Genomic DNA, 21636 nt, shown 5'->3' with positions numbered 1-21636 from the left:
GGACTAGGCAGTAGCAGCTGGCGGAATTGCAAAGTGTGTCCGCACCAGCAAGAGCAGAGATCAGTTGGGGAGACGGCGGGTCACGGCCGCTGGTCGAGATAGAGGCGCGAAGCCAGCGCAACGCTGTCTGTGCCCACATGAAACGCCAGCGCTCCGCTTGTATCCATTTCTCGTCAAAACGCTACATATTTTGGGACAGCATTGTGTTAGCGGAAATGGTCATTACGACCGACCGTGATCAAAAATAGGCGACGATTTTCCATTTTCCAATTAGATCAAGGATTTCAAATGTACGCACAGTATTTTGACGCGTGACGGAGTCTTCTTTCTCTTTTGCTGCGATCGGTCTTCAGCGTGCTGGCTATCTGGATTGCACCCACACAGATTGTAGAGCAGTTGCGGATCATTCCAGAGATCACTACTGGCGCCACTTGACGAGGACCGTTCAATCAGCTGTCATAATATTCTGCATGAATGTGAGATCGTCGCCGGCCGATGTGGCCGAACGGTTCTAGGCGCTACAGTCTGAAACCGCGCGACCGCTACGGTGCAGGTTCGAGTCCGGCTTCGGGCATGGATGTGTGTGATGTTCTTAGGTGAGTTAGGTTTAAGTAGTTGTAAGTTCTAGGGGACTGATGACCTCAGCAGTTAAGTCCCATAGTGCTCAGAGCCATTTTTTTGGGAGATCGTCAACGCACCTGGTCATCCGAAGATATATCGCAAATCAGACATTAATTGAAAATAAGGATTTTAGCTATCAGTTGATAATGGCACAGCAGTTGTGAGTTTGAAGTTAAAAAACTGTATTATTGGAGCAAAGTGTTCGTTGAATGGGAGAGAGTGTTTGCGTCGCTTCCGAGTTTTAGCGCGTCTCGTCGCACACAGACCGTTCTGTCTTAAGCACAATCGATTAGTGTTCCTTGTGTGAGTGAACACTTATGGAGCGTTTCGGTCCGATTTATGGCTGGTTGTAGTGATATGATGTTGCCGTTATTACCTAAACTACTCTTTGGAATCCATGTGGAGCCACACACACTGTTACTAGTGTAACTTTTAACTCACTTCTAACCGATCGTCCTGCGACACTGGACATTGTCTTTGGACGTTGCACGGCTTAAATCTCGATTTAGGTTTCGATGGCTTCCATACATCATTTCAAACACAGGCCTGGGCGATTTCCTCAACAGGTCCATGGTCGATTTCCTTTACAATCCTCGTCTAATTTCGCTTGTGGTCCTTCTCCTGTTTCTTTCGTTTGCTGCTCTGAGACGAATTATTACTCCAGCCGAGCGAGCTGGCCCCGTGGTAGGACACTGGGCTAGTATTCGAAAGAACGACGGATCAAATCCACTTCAGGCTGTTCATATTCAGGTTTTCCGTGATTTCCTTAAATCACCGGTTGGTTCCTCCGAAATCTCATGGCCTGTCTCGTTCCCTGGACTTCCTCAATCTGAACTTCTCGTTGACGAGACGTTAAGCCTCTGTCTTCGGTCCTTCCTCAGTCATAATCAGAAAGCCTTAAGCATAGCAGTTATCGTTCATTTGACCTTCCGCTATCCAGGAGAGCACAGGAATGCTGTACAAGGCCCATTCACCGGAAGAACCTCACCAACGTTAATAGTGAAATTACGATCGTACGGAGTCTTAAACCAAATCTGAATTGAAGCGAAGATTTCTTGGTGGACATAACACGACTCTTCTTACGTTTTGGACGGAGAGTCAGCGACAGGAGAAGAAACCTACGCGTGCCCCAAAGAAGTGTGTTCGGACCATGCTGTTCATTTGATACAGTAATAAACCAGCAGACAATAACAATAGCAATCTCAGACCTTTCGAAAATGATATAGTTACCGATAATGATGTACCGTCAGATATAAAAGCCTCACAATTATTCAGTTAGACCTGGAAAAGATTTCAAAGTGGCGTATAGATTGGTGGGCGTTTTAAATGTTCAGAAATAAAAAATTGTGCACTTCATATGAGAAAAAAGTAGTATCCTATATATACAACATCACTGAGCCACAACTGGAATTAGCTAACTCATACAAATAAATGGGTACAAATAATTGGACTTGAGATAAGGTGAGCTTCTTAGCCAAGTAAACAACCTTTATTGTTGATTACCGGTTTCGGTAAGCATGGTTATCATCTTCAGTTCTGGCTAAAAGTTATTACAGGTCTGCCATGCCAGTTGCACAAGTACTCTTTCTAAAAACATTTCGAGTTATGTGAGGGTCGAGATGAAAGTGCATCGGCAAGTCAAGGTTAAAAGAGTAATTCGCAAAATGCTCGTGCCACATAACACACACTATTGTGTACTTTATTGCAGCTAGCATGGAGTACACGGCACTGTGTGGTACAGGACACGAGCATTTCGCGAATTACTCTTCATACTCTGGTGTTAACCTTGACTTGCCGATGCGTCGTTCATCTTGACCCTCACATACCTGGAGATGTTTTCGGAAAGAGTACTTGTACAACTGGTATAGGAAACATGTGAGAACAGTTACCGGGATCAGAAGATGATAACCATGCTTACCGAAACCGGTAACCAGTTATAAAAATTGTTTACAAGGGAGCTGGGCTAAGGAGTTGACCCACTTTCGAGTAATTATTGCACATTTCCCCACCACTATTCAAGACGAGTTAACTAATTTGTAGGCATGTGAAATGTAATGATCACATAGGCTCAATCTTAGATACGCTTCGAAGTCGGATTCTGTAAGTTACCACAGTATTTCTTAGCCACAGCATCCTCTGAAGGGTAAGCTGATGTACCCGACGTGGACAACTGTGTTAGCTAGCTAGTAGCAATACCTACCTTTCTCCCGAATTCATCGCACTGCTGTCCCGGAGAAGCAATCACATCGAGCAGCAAAGCCGATAGATAGCGGTACAATATTTAAAATGCAAGTGGCCTGCGGTGTGACCTCCGGATGACTCACTTTATCTTGCGGCATAGTTCCAATTGGGCTGCTTGTGCCTCCGTGCCGTGTGCAAGAGACCATGGTGCAGCAGACCCAGCGCGGGAGTTTTCCTGGCGACCGCTCTTCTGTACCCTGCTCTGCTCGTAGTCTCATGAGACTTGAATCCGCCAGAGCTCTTTGGTTGTGGGGTGCAACTATCCCTCACAGGTGCCTGTAACTCAAAGTGTGAAACACACACACACACACACACACACACACACACACACACACACACTATCCCAAGTTAGACATCAAGGTTGTGTCCCTTGTAATGTGCTATTAAAAAAAAGTATCGCGATATATCGTAATGCGTCTCCTTGTCTGAAGAGAAACAAGTTGTCGGTAAAGATGCTGAAACTACGGACGAAGTCAGCCTGCACAGCCCAGAGTGTGATGTTTACTTGGCAGAATATCACAACTAACGGTGACGTCTGTTATGATAGTGTGCGACTCTCTGTGATCTGCTGCATCCCACGTAAAAAAGAATATTTTTTCTTTTCAGAAAGTTAGTTGCTACAATAAAAGTATAAAGTCATGAGTATTAACCATAAAAGAAAATGATCGCCACTTTGCGTGTTGCGAATTCTCGAAAACATTTAAGATTTTTTATATACTTGTATGTATTGTGTTGTATTTAACCGGGTACCTAGAAAGGACGGAGAGGCTCCGTCCCTGCCGCAGCCTCAGTGGTCCACAACCCCACGACGACTACCGCAGTCCACTTCACCCCTCCGCCGCCCCACACCGAACCCAGGGTTATTGTGCGGTTCGGCCCCCGATGGATCTCTCTCTCCCCCCCCCCCCCTCCCCCCCCCCCCCCAGGGAACGTCTCACACCAGACGAGTGTAACCTCCACATGTTTGCGTGGTAGAGTAATGGTGGTGTGCGCGTACGTGGAGAACTTGTTTGCACAGAAATCGCCGACATAGTGTAGCTGAGGGAGAATTCGGGGAACCATACCGCATTCGAAGAGTCAGAGGGAAAACCGCCTAAAAACCATCCACAGACTGGCCGGCTCACTGGACCTCGACACAAGTCCTCCGGGCAGATTCTTGCCGGGAACCAGGCGCTCCTTCCCACTCCGGCTTTTATATACTTACTACCTGACAAACCCTACATTGCCTAGATATTCATTTTGCCAATTTTCTGTTAGAAACAGAAATAATAAATTAGTGGTGTTGGTAATGTAATATCGAAAAAATTTCATTTCCATGTATTCGTGAAAACACATTTGAAATTGTGGAACAGTCGTTCAAAGAAATATGCATAATGTACAAATGTATAAGTACAGCTGCTTCGCGTGTCTACAAAGCGATTTTGTAAACGTGTCTTTGGCAACGCCTCTTCATATCTCTACAGACAGCTATTGATTTCGCCTACAGCTGTTTGCGCTTGGCAGTTGAATGCTCTCGAAAGCGCTTTCATGTGTCGGGGATTTCCGTAAGTTACTCGACTGTAGGAATGTTTTAGCACTAAAGAATAAATGAATTAAAAGCCCATGCATGATGCGGCATTTTTTCGCACATCCCACAGTTTATGTCGTCTTATTTCATTAACTATGTGTCATGCGGCTTTGTATGTGTACAGGCACATTCAACGATATATGTGGATACTACCTGCGAAATATGTTGCGAATACAGTTGGTAGCAAAGAAGTAATAAATTTAAACGTCATGGATGATGTGGAAGTCCTTCACGCATCTCACTGTTTAGGGCGTCACATCCCTTGAACTAAGATAGGTAGGAGGTTCTTACCTCAACAGCGATTATTATCTGACAGTAAGGGGTATGTGTACCAAGTTTGGTTGAAATCGGTCCAGCGGTTTAGGAAGAGATGTTGAAAAACACACACACACACACACACACACACACACACACACACACACAAAATCGCGCGCGTTTATAATATGTATGGATCCAATGTTAGAGGTGCCACATTACATAAAACAGCCTCTGGAGTATGTTTACGAATACATTGTTTGCAAAAGCTACAGTACAGGGTGAGCGTGAGATCTTTCTCTTATATCCAAGAAACTATGCTACATACAGTCTTGTAGTTTGTTGCAGGTGGAAGCTTAATATGTAAATTGTTTTATGAATACATTTGTGCATGTTCTCCGTTGTTGCCCGTAGAACTTCTAAGCGATATTCAGGAACTGGTGAACTGAACACTTTATCCCGTTAACATTACACCAGGAAGAAAGGTCGAGCGGGGTTACATTTTGTGAACGTGGTGGCTATGATGTTGGACCGTCTCCATTGGTCCATCTGTCCGGGAACATTTCATCCAAGAAGATGGGAACAAACAACAGCCACTATGCACTATCTTGTTTTAACACTACCCGTTATTGTAATTCCTGGAACTGTGGTGCATAGTTAAGGTCCACGTAAACTGTTGCCGTAATGATATGCCCAGTGGAAGATAACGGCCAGGTAGCTGTGTTGTACATTAAGCTACACCACACAGTGACCTTTTCCCTCATGCGCTGTACCACGACATGTGACCCATATGTTCGAACACTGTACCTGTTTACTTTCCGTGGAATATGAAAAGTCACTTCATCGGGAAAACAAACTTCATTAAGGTATTCATTGTCTGAATTAATTCGTTCCAGCACGTTCCTAGCAAATTCGCCTGCGCCTGTTACCTGTCTGCAGAGCTGGCAGAAGTTGCACTTCGTGCTGTATGCATGGAAATGCGGATGTTTGTGTAAAATCTCCTCCACAATACTGCGAAGTATGCGTGTTACTCTTGAAACAAGACGCGTCGATTTCCGCGGATTGCCTTGAAGTTTGTCTCTAGTCATGGTTTCAACAATGTCATTCACTCCAGGTCTACCGCCTCTTATGTTCTCCCAAACAATGCGGATCGCTTTCGATTTTTCATATCATCCTTTGAAGATTTTGACATATGGCGGATCTCGACCTTATGTAACTTCTGAACTGTCGCTATACTGTAATAGACGACCGTGTTTCATGAACATCTACATCTACATGGATACTCTGCAAATCACATTTGGGTGCCTGGCAGAGGGTTCAGCGAACCACCTTCACAAGTCTCTATTATTCGAATATCGTGAAAAGAATGAACACCTATATCTCTCCGTACACGCACTGATTTCCCTTATTTTATCATGGTGATCGTGCTTCCCTATGTAGGTCGGTGTCAACAAAATATTTTCACATTCGTAGGAGAAAGTTGGTGATTGGAATTTCGTGAGAAGATTCCGTCACAACGAAAAACGCCATTCTTTTAATGACGTCCAGCCCAATTTCTGTGACACTCTCTCCCATATTTCGCGATAATACACAACGTGCTGCCTTTCTTTGAACTTATTCGATGTATTCCGTCAGTCCTATCTGGTAAGGATCCCGCACCGCGCAGCAGTATTCTAAAAGAGGACGGACAAGCATAGTGTAGGCAGTCTCCTTAGGAGGTCTGTTACATTTTCTGTGTTCTGCATAATAAAACACAGTCTTTGGTTAGCATTCCCCACAACATTTTCCATGTGTTCCTTCCAATTTAAGTTGTTCCTAACTGTAATACCTAGGTATTTAGTTGTAGAGCTTTTAGATTAGACTGATTTATCGTCTAACCGAAATTTAACGAGTTCCTTTTAGCACTCATGTGGTTGACCTCACACTTTTCGCTATTTAAGGTCAACTGTCACTTTTCACACAATTCAGATATCTTTTCTAAATCGTTTTGCAGTTTGTTTTGATCTTATGAGAACTTTATTAGTCGATAAACGACAACGTCATCTGCAAACAACCGAAACCACACAAAACGCATTGCACTTTCTGCTGCATACACACCGTTGTCACAGAAGCACCCCTAAGTGACGATGCTTATAACAGGAGAAAGAGGAAAGAAATCAAACGCTGTCGGATCACAGTGGAAGTGTATGTATAAAAATTTCATGAGTTTTTGCGACAAACCGTTTAGATGTATGTAGCATAGTTTCTTAGAAATAAATTTTTCGTAATCGGAGAAAGACTTCATGCTCATTTTGTATATTCTCACAAGAAAAGTCATTCAAATTTCGTGGACAACAACGCACAGCGTGCTTTACTTAGTATGGCGATGCCTTTGACATTAAAAGAGTGAAACTTCACACCACAAGTGCACTGTCATAACTGGCTTGGTGTTGACTACAGAAACGGAAAATGTTGTTTATATTCAGAGCTCTTCTTCATAAGTAGCATTGTAAACAGTGTCTGGTTGCTGTTTGTATTTTTTTCTGAATTAAAATGTAACAATTCCCTATAAACCGCTCCGCCCGTGCATTCGGAAGTACTAAAGTTGTGTGGAAGTACTAGAATTGTGTTAACTGTCAGTTATAAAACAGTATAACAGATAAATGTGGTTGGACGGTCACTGGACTGAGAAACGATGACCCAGGCTCGCAAGTGTGCAACTTTCAAATCTTGCTGATCTTTACACCACTTTATATTTACAAAACATATCTACTTGACATTAAACGACATTTTCCTGTATGAGGAATTGGATACCATAAATTGTTTTAACGGATTTTTACTTATGATATTTGGGATTCAGTCAACGAGGGCGGTCAGTTTGCTCGTCTGTCGATTCGTAGTCGCAAGTTGCCGGTTCAAACATAGCTGGATTTTTCCGACTCAAAATTCGTTTGTCTTGTGCGTCAGAGAAAATAGCCCAAGGCAAAAGTTTATCCAAGTGTTAACGTTGTAGCATTTTCCAAAATAAAGCTCGTATAAACAACTTCAGTACTGTAGCCAGAGATGGGGGATGTCGACATCAGTAGGGTCTGAAGGGCCTCGAGACCGGCTGTTTGTTTTTTCCATTTAATTACTTGAAGACGACTGAAAGGTTTAGTGGAATAATTAGGCAGTGGAGGAAGCGTCAGATCAGTTGAGAAAGAGATACAAAGAATTTATGGTCGTGGAATTCGAAGATCACCTGTCTCTTGGAGTATCTCTCTCACATTTACGAACTATCGTTAATCGACCAGTTGCAGTAGTTAGTGCAATTTCGTGTTTATTCCGTTTGGTACATAGTAGCAAATGAGGTATTTCCATGGCAAGTGGTCCTTAGATCTGTGTGATCGAGGTGCAGGTATTGCCATCCAAGGTCATTGTGGTGTGCAAGCCCAACTCAGCAGTCGTTCTGTACAAAATCTCCGGGTGTCGTCTCGGCTGAACGATACGTAATAACGAATGAGGAAATGATAAATACCTGAGAGTCACCACCTCCGGAGATATGATTGTCAGTAACAGTAGGATTTGATCATACAATGTAGTCTTTCTCGGCCATTATTGTCTTCACTTAAAACTTCTGGGCTGGAAATGATAAATACCTGAGAGTCACCACCTCCGGAGATATGATTGTCAGTAACAGTAGCATTTGATCATACAATGTAGTCTTTCTCGTCCATTATTGTCTTCACTTAAAACTTCTGGGCTGATAGCCCGTGGTCGATGTATAAAACTCTCTCCTGACGTTTCGTCTCCGACTGCGGGAGACATCCTCCGAGGTAAAGCGGCGCTTCAGTTCGTCATCGCCATACAAGAGGCGACGTTTGTCAACATGAAGTGTCGCGTCGCCGTTCTCTACATCACGCTTCCCGTCAATCCACACCTGTTACGCGTTTGGTTGTGAACATTCCGCACCTTGCACTGAACATTCGCACCCACAAACGAACCATTGCTTCGCCTGTTGCCTGGTCCGTGTTAATCTCACTTCCTAATGTCTGCCGCATTCGGGTATCGCGTATTCTGAATAAGAATTATTGCGGATATCTTCCAACTGGCAATGGATCTGAGTAAAAGTCCAACAACAGCCTTTAATTTCCGGATTGTGTGTCGTGAAACCTGCCCTACCAATACAGATAATCTGGGAAGAAGCCTGTTTTCTGGATCATCGTCACACTGTGAAACAATGCTAAGGCGTGTCTAAAGCCACAGAGAGACAACTGATAAGATTATCATGAGTGCTGGTTTTCAGCGAAATATCTAAGTGATAAACGTAGATACATATGTTCCAGGAAGTTATTAGCTTTTTTAATGAAACTTACCATTCAAAATAATTTCGCTCTTTGCTGTGATGCAATAGAATATAATATTTTAAAGAGCCACCTCATCCGAACCAAATTTTACAAATGCTGCACTTGTCCCTGCACCTGACTCTTAGATAGGTGTCAAGACTACGTACACAATTTCGACGCAAGCGTCGTTGCGGTTGTTGCGCGCCGTTTAAGAGCCAAGATATCATTCTGGAGACAGTTCATTTTGCCCTATTGCAACTAACTTGCCGCTAATGTGACCCTTCAAGTGGGCAAGTGATACTGGCGATTGTTTTCACGTTTCCATTTCGTCTGGTGTCTCCTTCAGTCAGTGAGCGTGGTGCGGCGTTGTTTTCTGGTTACACTACAGAGATAAAGAGATAGTAGGCATATCGGTCGCTATCTGAATCAGTTATTCCTTACACATCGTTATACATATCCATAAAGATCGGCTGCATTCGAACTATTCTTTCTGTACTTTGTAATTTTCGCGCACTTTAGAGTAAGAAGTACAAGATACATGGTGATAACCTGCGGCTCTATATTATACCTTTCCTAAGACGAATATACTTGTCGCGGTTTCCAGAAGTAATTATTCCCTCTTCGTTGTAATAGATTATTCATCTCTCTCAATTCGATATTTTCAGGTTTTTCACAGGAAATCGAAAATAAATTTTCAGTTTTTATTATCGCTGTCACTCGCGATTCTGAAAACTTCACGAATGTTTAATCTTTGTTCGTACTTCAATTTTTTCTTTATCTTCCATTTATAAGCTCAAAGTCAGCAATTTGTATGACATCTTTACTTTTCAGGATCTTCCTAGGTCCAATATGACTTTCTTTTCCTTTGTATATTTTTGTCATTTATCAGACTTCACACTGATCGTAGAGAAATAGGTGACACAATGGTTAAGGCCCTGTGCTCATATTCGGAAGTACCAAGTATCTAATCGCCGTCCCATAATCTTGATTTAACGTTGCCCATCTATGCATACTTGACTTCAGGCGAGTGCCAGCTATGACGAGCATCACTATTTGTACCTGAACGTGCCTTGAAGCAGTGACTAATTTAATATTCTTCTCGTCCCACAATGGCTTTTTCCAAGTATGGCATCTTCTCTTGTGACCTATACAGTGCTCACTGAAGTCAACTGAATACTGCCGTTGAACTCGAAATATCTCTCTCGCCTATCATCCTTTACCTTTCAGTACATACTATTGAATACGTCTTACTCATTTTATTCTGCTCTATTGTAGTGAACCAGTAAAATGAAACAGAATGTGTTATTAATGCCACACTTTACTGTTATAGGGGGGTTGACAAGGGTTTGTTTCAATCCTGAAAAATCATATGACGGCTATCTTAACTCAAGTCTTTTCTGTGTTGCTGCCACTTAACCTTCGTGCTTAAATGTTGAGAAAGGCAAGAAATTTATTCATGGAAACTCCAGAGCAGTTCATTTATTTTCTGTGACTGATGATGGACAGCTGCCTAACCTTGGTATTGCTGTCAGCGCAATGCAGTAGATACAGAGTACGTGGCAGTATATGCGCAAAGTGGACGCACCTGGCTTCAACTTTCTGGTGATAATGAAAATGGCGCTAGCCAGTCGCGACTTCACATGCCTCAGTGTATAAACGGCATTTTATGGTGAGACAAAATTAACTTTGACGACGATAAGAGAAAAAGAGGTGGGGCAACAGTATTAATAATTGCGATCGTACTCGGGGAGATAAAGACGCTAAAAGCTTGCCGCTGCGTACCAGCTTGTAGCACTGTTTGGATATTTCCACTACCATACATGAGTGCTTTGTACGTTGTTATCTTCGTTGACTCATAAGATCAATGTAACGATTACGTAACTTACCTACGTACATCCTCCAGAAATACCCAAAGAAAATGATGAGGGTGATTAATGACAATGAAATCATTGTCACCATGCGAATCCATTACACACACACACACACACACACACACACACACACACACACACACACACACACACATTTTTTTATTATTTTTATCTGGGACAATGGACAGCATCGTCTTATGTCCAGTACTCTCGTTCCGACTAAGGTTTCCGCCAGGTTTCTCTTTGTGGTTAGGCAACTGCCTTAAGTGGTAATCCCTTTCCATTTACTCCCACATGAAAACCATTCCGCCCCCCCTCTATCAGCTTGCCTCTTAATAGGCTAAAGAGAACCCTGGCTCTTTAATTGGACGGACATCAAACGGCCCGCTCTAATCTTTGGGAGAGGGGAAAAACTGTCCATTCTATTTGACAGTTATGCAAAATCTCCCGTGCTTTCCGCCAGAATTGTAGTGTTGTCTGGAGTGATTCTTTTCGTAGTTATCCCCTTATACTTTTATATGTAGTATATTAAAAAAAAATACTTCCCACGCGGTTTCAAACTACGATCTTCAACTACATGCCTACCAGACACCTTTTTGTTTGTCGTTTGTTAGTAATTTTTTTGTGACCAAGAAATCCAAATTTTCGGGGGAAGATGGGAGGCAGTAGATGGATGTTAGAGACAAGCTCAAAAACTGCCTTTAAAAGGTGTTACCGAGGCGTACTGATGCCACATTGCAACACAGTAACATCTTAGTGGTGTCAAGGCTACTAAGTGCGGCGTGGCTAGTGCTGCGTGCCGAGCTGCACATTTTAGAGTAACTCTACATTTTTTAATTCCAGGTTGTAACTTGGGGAAATTTGATCTCTTTTCCCGGCTGTCTGAGAAAGATTTATGAGCTTCGGAGATTTATCTGATGCAGTGGCGATAGATCCATTGTGCTGTTCGTGAAAACATCAGATCATTGGCGTGAGAAAGACCGTTTGCCGAATTGATCAGCATACAATATTTTAGCGCATTAGTTAACGAAAAGCAGTTGTCTTCTCTTTTAACTCGGTGAAATATTAATTTTATTTATTTATGCATTTATTTTACCTGGCAAGATTAGGGCCTTCAGGCCCTCTCTTACACCTAACCAGGCATACTTAGATTGAACGAGTTACAGTTTCTACAGAACATTAAGGACATATAACGTATTATGCAGTATTGATGTTAAAGAAAAAAATAGAGATTATAACAGTAGTACAATGATAACTATAACAATAAAAAATAATTATAACAATCAAGAATAATAATGATAATAATAATAATAATAGTAATGACTATGCACATGTAAGTAAACATACTTTTCTTTTGTGAATGTCAGTCCTATTGTTAGTTGGGAATTTTCTCTTTATGTTCTTGCAGCTTGTGAGTTATTCTCATCGAGCAGAGACATAAGACGATAGAATGGGGTAAAAGAGATATATAAGAGGTAGATAGGTTAGAGGAAGAGAAATAGAAGGGTAAAATTCGAAGCTGTGATGGAGAGGAGAAAGAAAGAGATGAGAGGGACACAACAATGGTGGCTATACCGTCCCTAATATGTAAGTTTCGAGTTCCCTCTTGAATGTTGAGTAGTTCTGGATAAGACGCAGATCACAGGGGAGCGCGTTCCATAGTCGTATGGCTGAGATGGAGAATGACACGGAGAAAGATTTTGTGTTGTGTAAAGGTACAGCCAAGGTGCTAGACGTATCCGATCTGGTATTGCGATTAGTTCATATTAAGTGAAAATAAAGCCAATATCGTTGCTGAACATTATATGTTAGCTGCGTAGTAATATATCATTCTGTAGTAGTGTGTATCTGTTTCTCTGTGGTGTTGTATTCCTTAAAAGAATATTGGGATTTTGCGAACACTCGATCTTTAGTTGCCAATAATTTGAGACAGGATTGATCCGTAATTCGCTAGTAGGCACCATATGAGTGTTTATCTGACTTTCATAGCAAGAGACAACTGAGTTCTTAGTAGTATTTGCCCCCCGTCGTGTCGTGGCGTGGTTCGTAGTAAGTTAGTAGATTTTCGAATAATTATTCACATTAAGAATGATCCCACTTTCTTTAAAAAAAAAAAAAAAACTCTAAAGTCGTGTTGAAGTCAAGAACGTCAGAAAGGGAATAGGAAGGAACATTAGGATTTAATGTAAAATTGGTGGTGGAACTATCTCAACATTCACTTGAAATAGTTAAGGATAAACAAAGAAAAAGTTACAAAAGAATGGTCGAGCAGTGATTTGAACATACCTCGTCCTAAATGAGAAACAGCTGTTACTGCGCAACTCAAACTTGATAGTTCATAAAGCAAATAAGCTCCTCAATTGGCCGCCTAGGGAATTATTATGGTCGTCGTCGAGCGACTCTCCTTGCTTGTGGTGCAGGTGTTGTGGTGAAATAGAGAGCCACTCCATGTAGAAAAGTCGCACCCACGTGTGTCTAGTAAGTGAGGAACTTGATTGGATTTGCCGGAATCTGCGTGGTTTTTTTACTTTATGCTCCGCATCCACGTCATCTTTTCAAACACATGAACTCCACCTGGACTAGAGCTAAGCATCTTCTAAGTGGTGCGAGCCGTCTTCTGCTAGACGGTCTGGCATATTTAAGACTTATGTGACTTATCTGTTGCTGTTGACGTAAATGATTTGTCGTGTAAGATTGAGTATTCTTGTTTACTGGACGTCGTCAAGGAATTTAGGCCACCAAAAAGTTCAGCATACTTGACAAGATGTCCCATTAGTCTGCAACAGATCTACGTAAGGAATGTAAGTCTTTAGTTCTGTGTATCTGTAGTGCAGTCGAATGAGTCAGATGGCTCAGCAAAAGGACTTTTTCTAGAAAATTACATACGCATTTAGTAATTCAGGTACAGTTTTCTGTAGCTTCCCGAAATCACACGAGGGCGATGCCATGATGGCTACTTACACTCTTATTTAGGGTCTGTAGTCCGTCTGTAATGAATTAGACGTGTACGTGACCGTAAGTGTGGCATCTGTCCGTTGTGCCGCAACTGGAAAGACTGCTAGTTGTACGAGACGCCTCGTCACTTCTACGAACTTCAAAAATGCTTCAAATGGCTCCAAGCACTAACGGACTTAACATCTGAGGTCATCAGTCCCCTATTCTTAGAACTACTTAAACCTAACTAACCCAAGTACAACACACACATCCATGCCCGAGGCAGCATTCGAACCTGCGACCGTAGCAGCAGCAGCGCGGTTCCAGACTGAAGCGCCTAGAACCGTTCTGCCACAGCGGCCTGTTCTATGAACTTCGACTGAGCACTTTCTATTACGTAAGGAAGCAGGGAGAAATTTTGTTGCGCAATCCGCAAAGAATCTGTGGCAGACTAAATTACCAAAATGTTGTATTTTTCACGTCCTACTGTAATCGATGGCAAATAATTTCTGAATGCAGCTTTACTTGCCACCGTCAATACACGAGGAAACATGAACTAATAGAAGTAGGCAAAGAGTACATACAATAAAGGTAAGAAATATTATTGCACCGCTGGTTGCAGATAAGGCTCAAACGGATAAACTCCTGTCGGGCTTCCAGCCGCTTCCAGTAGTTCAAAATCCACGGGCTGCCGACCGATTACTTCTCGCCCGTCGTCAAGTGTTACAGACATCACTTGACAATGACCGTGAATTACTCGGTTGAAAGATCGTTGATTTTAAACTACTTGATGCGATTAAGTCCGAGAGAATTTTGTCAGAACATATAGGCACGAAACCATGTAATCATAAAGCTCAGACAGCTGAGAGGACAGATGAATCAATACTGTAACTAAATAGCGTCCCTTTAGAGATAACATCAGTTACTCAGTTTACAGGTGCAGTTAGAACCCTGTCCCGAGAAGCTACCGTGTGTCAACATGAGGAAACAAGGAGAACGCCGCCCGGTGGACTGTTGAGCATCTATCCATCAAAATAAGGAAGCAGCGCAGTCCACACGATAAGATTACGACTCTCGCATCATCCGTAAAACAACATTCGTTTAGCGGTATCGGTGAGAAATGAGCACAAGATAGTAGTGTAGGAAATGCATCTGGCCAAAGCAGATTGGCTTTGTCCAGTTTTAATGACGAATTTCAGTTCCTTAGAAAATAGACGAACACTCTGTATACTGAAGCTGAAGGGGATACTGAAAGGCCTCTCCTGATTGCACAAAATTACGTTAGGAACTATCAGTTACAGCATATTACGTGCTCTATCTTTGGTAAGAGCATCAGTACTAAACACAAGATCGTCGATGTGTTGTACCCTGCCGGAATCGTGGAACCGTCTCCTTTCATTTAGTGTATAAATATAATTTTATTGTAGTATAGTTGTGACGACCATGGCGGACAGAGCCATCACACCGACGTCATCTCAGACGCCGTTGCAATCTGTTCCACCGCGCGACCGTGGCGCGGGGTGCGGACGGCGGAGGGAGCGCGCCGCGGGCGGAGGGTATTTAAATCGGCCGCCGCCGCGACCGAACCCAGTTCCCTCTGAGCAGCCATAGCGTACGGATCTCCGTGCCGGCTCAGTCCGTCAGTTCACCTGATGATGGCGACATGTTTGATCGGCGAAATATTGTGCCCGTTGGACACTATAGACGGGCAGTACACCCGTGGATATTTTGATTATAATATTTTAGTTGGAAAGGGGTGACATACGCGATAATATTTCAGAGAAAGCGTGCGTTTTCGAGCACTTTTTTGCGAGTATCAACTTTGAGGAGTCATGAAAACCTGACCATAATTAGGAGGAAAATTTCCTTTGCACGGTCCAAACTTACAACCATTCTTTGCTTAGCGGATTTTGTTGGTTGCCAAGTAGTCATTTTGTTGTAATAATGACAAATGTAGATACCGTAATTCACCTAATGCTGATACTTATGAACAACATGAAAAGTGTAATTATTCACTTTCACTGATGTTATGTTTTCAGATACTTTCCACATGAAGCGCTAATATCAAGCTTGTAATTTATTTGCTTTTGCGTCATTACGTCACGTTTATGACGTATACTATGTTGCCGGACCTCCGAACAGTATTTACTATGAATGTTGATTGTTGCAGTGTTAACATGGGAACTTCCCGTCAGATAAGAAAGAATTGTGCTGTCATTCGTACATTGTTTTGTACTCGTGTGAGAGAGTCTTCGTGATATAATTAGGTACCTTGTTCATGTGTGAAACCATGCACCATTTACGGACTTGTGAAAAGTCCATGATGATCATTGCGCGTGCTTGCTTTGAGGCCGAAAAAGAGCAGGGTGTGACCAGTTCCGTATCACAGCCGGTAAAGGCGATTGCTGATGGTGTCTTGTGTCGCCAAAACAAGAAGAGTACTAGCAGACAACCGAAATTTGCATTGGGCGAGTTTACGCAGGGTGTCATAAGAAGGAAAATTCACGAAAAGCAGTGTCCAACAGTAGCAGCTTTATTGAAAAAGCTGAAGCGGAAGACTTCCCTGACATACGTGAAACATCCCTTTGGCATGCTGTTAAATAGGAATTGAACTTCAAGTACAAAAAAAGAAGAAAAGAAAAAGAAACGTAGTAGCACGAAAATAAACAAGAAAAACAAGAACTCGCAGGAATTAAGACACTTACCAAACATTGGGTGGACTGTTTATTAAACTGATAAGAGTTAGTGCGGCGCAAATAATTCCGTAAAGTTTGGATTGCAGGAAAAAAATGTTTTACGCGTCAGAAAATGTAAAAGATTGTCGCAGAGCAAGTGTTAGAGTGGAATGACCGGAAAGGAAGAATTTAAAGCCCGTCCGGGTCTTGAAAAATCGATTGGGAATGAAGATGAGTTCGTGAAAAATGTCTGCTTATCTTCCATTGGGCAAAAGGAAGGTGCAGATTATGATTCTGAGGTGAATGCCAGACACTATGGAGATTGATTTAGGAACGTTCTCGAAGAATTACCAAACGTTTCTGTGACGTTCTCGAAGAATTACCAAACGTTTCTGTGATTGTTACAGATCCAGTTCCATACCGTACCATGTCAGTATCACGAAATCTATCTGTGACATGGAGGAACGATTCTGTTATTGAGTCGATGGGAAGTAATAACGTAGAGCTTCCATCTAACGTCACGTCGGAAGAAGAATTTACTAAAGCAGTCATACTGTAACATACGCGAGCGCGCTTGAGCTCACAGGAATATATTTTGCTAAGTGTACTGCGGTTAGTGGACAAGGAGATTAAAGTTCTTTGGTTGCCAGTGGCGTACTGCAAATTCAACGCAATAGAACTTATTTGGACCTTCATCAAAAAACATAGTAGCAAAGAAGAACAAGAGACTGATCATCGCCCAGCCCAAACCGCAAAGGATAGACTCTTGAAATTTGGAAAAAGTGTGGATTTTATACTGTAGGAGTCGCTTAAGAAGGGATTTTTCGAAATTGCAACCTTAAGGGGGTGAAATAGGAGACGAAGGTTTTTTATGAAAAATGTCGCAATTAAGGCAGTTTTGAAGCCAGGTCTACGAAAATTGAATTTAGTTTCTCGGTCACAAATAAAGAAGTTAAGTGTTTCAGCATTTTTGAAAATTTAACCTTATGGCGATGAAACAGTGGATGAAAGCTTTTTTTTTAAAAAAAAACATATCGTTATTAAAGAACTACTAACGTGTTTTTAAAGCTGCATCTATGGACATTGATATTTGATTTCTCGGTTACAAATAAAAAAATACGTGTTCCTTTTTTTTGGGAAATGCAATAGCGGATGAGATTTTGTACAAAATATTTTATTATAGAAGAATTTTAAAGCTAAATCTATGGAAATTTAAATTTGGCTTTTCAGTTAGATATAAAAAAATACGTTTCACAGTTTTTGGAAATTCAACCCGTATGGGGGTGGAACGGGGATGAAAGATTGGATGGAAATACTTCATGTGCAAGCATTTTTGGAGCTAAATCTACGAAAATTTGTATTTGGCTTCTCTATTAGAAATAAAACATACACGTCACTGTTTTTTTGAAATTCAACTCATAAGGGGGTAAAATAGGGGGCCTATATCTACGTCTAAGTGATTACTCTGCTATTCAAAATTAAGTGCCTGGCGGAGGGTTCAATGAATCACCTTCAAGCTGTCTTCTTACCGTTCCTTTCTCGAACGGCGCGCGGGAAAAACGAGCACTTAAATTTTTCTGTGCGAGCCCTGATTTCTTTTATTTTATCGTGATGATCATTTCTCCCCATATAGGTGGGTACCAATAGAATGTTTTCGCATTCGGAAGAGAAAACTGGTGATTGAAATTTCATGAGAAGATCCCGTCGCAACGATCTTTGACAGTGTAGGTTTCAGTGACTGAACCACAGATGATAACAGACAGGCAAATGGAGTGTTCTGTCTGTACTAGTGCTTTAGCTCTACACTCAAGAGGGCAGTGAGCTGGAACACCATCGTGTAGTATCTGAATTATCCTTCGTGCCACCAAAGGCACGTCTTCGAAAAGCAGTAACAGCTTACATGCGGGAAGCGCAGATATGCGTCACCTTTGAGGCTTCGTGGATGGATCACTGGTCTCATGAGGTGATCACCATTAATTCCCACTCACACATTGAGGCATGACCGGTGCTGACGGTTCGCTGCCACCATATCATGAAGACATTTCGTATCGCACAAATGGGCGTTGTGAAGGTTGCGATACCGCTCGTCGTGAAGGTCGCCTCATCTGTGAATAGAATGGATGACAGAAGTCCCAGCAGGCTCGCGGCTTGTGCGACGAACCGTCGTCATGAAGGCAAGGCATTAGGCAATAAGGCTTGCGCGCATTGTAAGTGATACGGATAGCGGCAGTTGTCTTGGAGAATGTTACACACGGCCGTCCGGCTTACCCCGTGCTCCCGGCTCCCGGGGGCCACCTACATAGTGCTGATACCCGGGTCACTGATCGAAGACCTTTTATCTCCACATTCAAGTGGCTGTACCCCCCGTGGTAAAGCATTTCAGGCCATACGTCCATACGAGCTTTTTTGCTGCTTATCTTCTCAGGGATCGTTTCCTCCATTTTATCTACATTTAGCAAAATCACTCTGTATTGCTGAATAATGACGTTGGGAAAGTTGTGGGCTTTTGTTACTACTATAGTTCTTAAATTAATTGCTTGACATGTGCTCCTTAAACGCTGCCAGCATCTCACAGACTTGTGGTTAGCGTCGCTGACCTATCACAGGGCTCTGGTTCGATTCCCGACCGGATCGGTGATTTTCTCCGCTCGGGACTGAATGCGTGTGTAGTACTCATCGTCATTTAATCATCACCAACGTGCAAGACGCAAAATGGCGTCAAATAAAAAGATGTGCGCTCGGTGACTGGACGTCCCGAAAGGGGTCTTCCGGTCAAAAATTTCATACGCACGTTTCATTTCTTAAACGCTTTTCACTTCCTATATTTCTCAAAACGGATGTTATTCCAAAATCGATGTGCTACGTCCTGAAGTAAACAAATTGTTATATTAAAACATTGCATGTAATGTTTTATTATAATTACGAGGACGGTTTGATAAATCTGGCAAAAAAAGCAAGAAAAATATATTTTCCATAAACAACTTGCCTTAACATAGTCTCCTTTGAGGTATATGCACTTGGTCCAGCGATCCTACATCTTTTTGATCGCATAGAAAAAAAAAAGGTTGTGTCAAATTCTCCAAAATACTCGTTGACTGCAAGTATCACTTCCTTATTTGATGAAAATTTCTTCCCACCAAGGCAAAGTCTGAAGTTAGGGAACAGGAAGAAATAACTTGGGTCTAAGTCTGGTGAATAGGTTCAAAGCCCAAGTTATGACCTTTCACCAGTGTCATCCCTGATATGCGGGATGGTGCATTATCTTGGTGAAAGAGCCCTGTTGTGCGTGCCAACCATGGTCTTTTTTTTTTTTTCAGCCAGCTCAAATTTAAAACGATCCAAGTAATCTATGACAAAGTAGTCTTTGCCTTCTTCGGTGCACTTTCACCAACCTTTGTCCATTGCTTTGGCTGCACTTTTGACTGGTGTGTAATGGTCGCTCCAGGATTCATTAGAAGTCACAAATTGGGGCAAAAAGTCTTACGGATTGCGATTAAAGGCAGACGGCATTGTACTGAAATATAGTTCAAATGACTCTGAGCCTGCGACCGTAGCGGTTGCGCGGTTCCAGACTGACGTGCGTAGAACCGCTCGTCCACCCCGGCCGACACTGAAATATGTCGAGGAGCTTTTGGTCGACTGAGTGCAATCGCGGTACCCACATATCCCAATTTTCCGTGCAGAATTTTATGCACTCCCTCAGTTGAAATACCTAGAGTCTCAGCAGTCTCAGCAATTTTTATTCGGCGATCTTGCATTACCAAATCATAGATTTTGTCAGTGGTTTCCTTTGTGGTGACAGCCGAAGCGCGCTTCCTCTTGGTGCTTCTCCGAACACGTTTAATTTCATTAATCCAAAACTAAATGGTCTTCAATGATGACGTTCAGGCCGTGTGACGTTCATCCCATGCTATTTTGATTTGTGTGGCAGTCCAACATTTCAAACGAAAATGTTTAATAACAGCGCAGTCGATACATTGACGAATTCAGACGGCTGCCAACTAAAAATTATGTATACTATCCTTGGAATAATCGAGGCCGGCCGGTGGTGGCCGAGCGGTTCTAGGCGCTTCAGTCTGGAACCGCGCGACCGCTACGGTCGCAGGTTCGAATCCTGCCTCGGACATGGATGTGTGTGATGTCCTTAGGTTAGTTAGGTTTAAGTATTTCTAAGTTCTAGGGGACGGATGACCACAGATGTTATGTCCCATAGTGCTCAGAGCCATTTGAACCATTTTGAATAATCGAGCTTACCAGCCATGAAGGCATCTCTGTTGTGTTGAAGGTAACCGCAATTAATACCTGCGGGGGAGAGGGGGTTGTGATAGTAAGACTGAGCCCCTCCCCTAGAACCGCGCCTACGACCTGCGCCCCATAGGAATCCACATAATTTGTCGATGTGTGGAATTTTGCTAATCTTCGTTCATGTCTGTGGGTTTCCTGCGTTATAAACGGGCAAGAGTTAGGAGGAGGGACGTACTCGTAGAATCCCTCCAGCATTTAACTTACAACAGTCAAGGAAGAAAGTTATCCAGGAGCTGCCTTCTCGAGAACGCCACTTTCACCTTCCCCTTCCCCGTGGCGCTTTGAAACGCTCGAGTATAATTGCTTCTGGGAGGAAGGGAAGACAGTGCCGCGGAAGGATAGGACCAAACTCTCCTCTCCCAACCGCTTAGAACCGGCAGCAGCAGCAGGTGGTTGACAGCGCAAGTGCGGGCACTGCCAACAAAGAACTTGTTGTCGGAAGCACCTTAGTCGGCCTACGCGAAGAAAAGGAGTGTGTGTGTGTGTGAGGCAGGCACGTTGTGGGAGGGGGAGGGGGGGGGAGGAGGGGGCGGGCGGAGAGCAGTCGGCCGTGACTCAACGCGACTGACAGAACGGCGTCTTGCGTCAGTGGTCGTGCGACCGGAGTACCAGCCAGCTGCAAGTGGCTGGACGTCAGTGTGCGGCAGAGGGACCTGACACCGTGCCCCGTAGTACGTGTTTAGTGTGTGTGTGTCCACGTGTTTCCGCCTAGTGTCGCCGCAGTATCAGTTTTAACTGAAATGCTGTGCTGACTGGCTGGCTGTAGCTGCTGTTCCATAACACAAAGGTGGCTACAGCGTCTGTTTCATCTGGTTTGGGTGAGTACGACAATACTATCTCGAAGAAGTTGCTGTATCGTCGTC

General features: G+C 42.9%; 1 protein-coding gene across 8 annotated transcripts in view; it reads left to right on the top strand.

The window, feature by feature from the left end:
- The window catches only part of LOC126278330 (proton-coupled amino acid transporter-like protein pathetic), a 238088-nt gene that overhangs the window by 160682 nt on the left and 55770 nt on the right, over nt 1-21636 (top strand). The window contains exon 1 of one of the 8 annotated variants that reach the window (XM_049978358.1): nt 21372-21591. The exons of the other annotated variants lie outside the window; for them this stretch is intronic. The gene's annotated coding sequence lies outside the window, so the exon portion shown is untranslated. Of the gene's footprint in view, nt 1-21371; nt 21592-21636 lie in introns of those variants that run through there. 8 annotated transcript variants of the gene reach the window in all.

The sequence above is a fragment of the Schistocerca gregaria genome, chromosome 6, assembly GCF_023897955.1.
Source record: "Schistocerca gregaria isolate iqSchGreg1 chromosome 6, iqSchGreg1.2, whole genome shotgun sequence".
NCBI lineage: Eukaryota > Metazoa > Arthropoda > Insecta > Orthoptera > Acrididae > Schistocerca > Schistocerca gregaria.
Note: the sequence above shows the minus strand (reverse complement) of the source record. Positions and strands in the feature narration are given on the sequence as shown.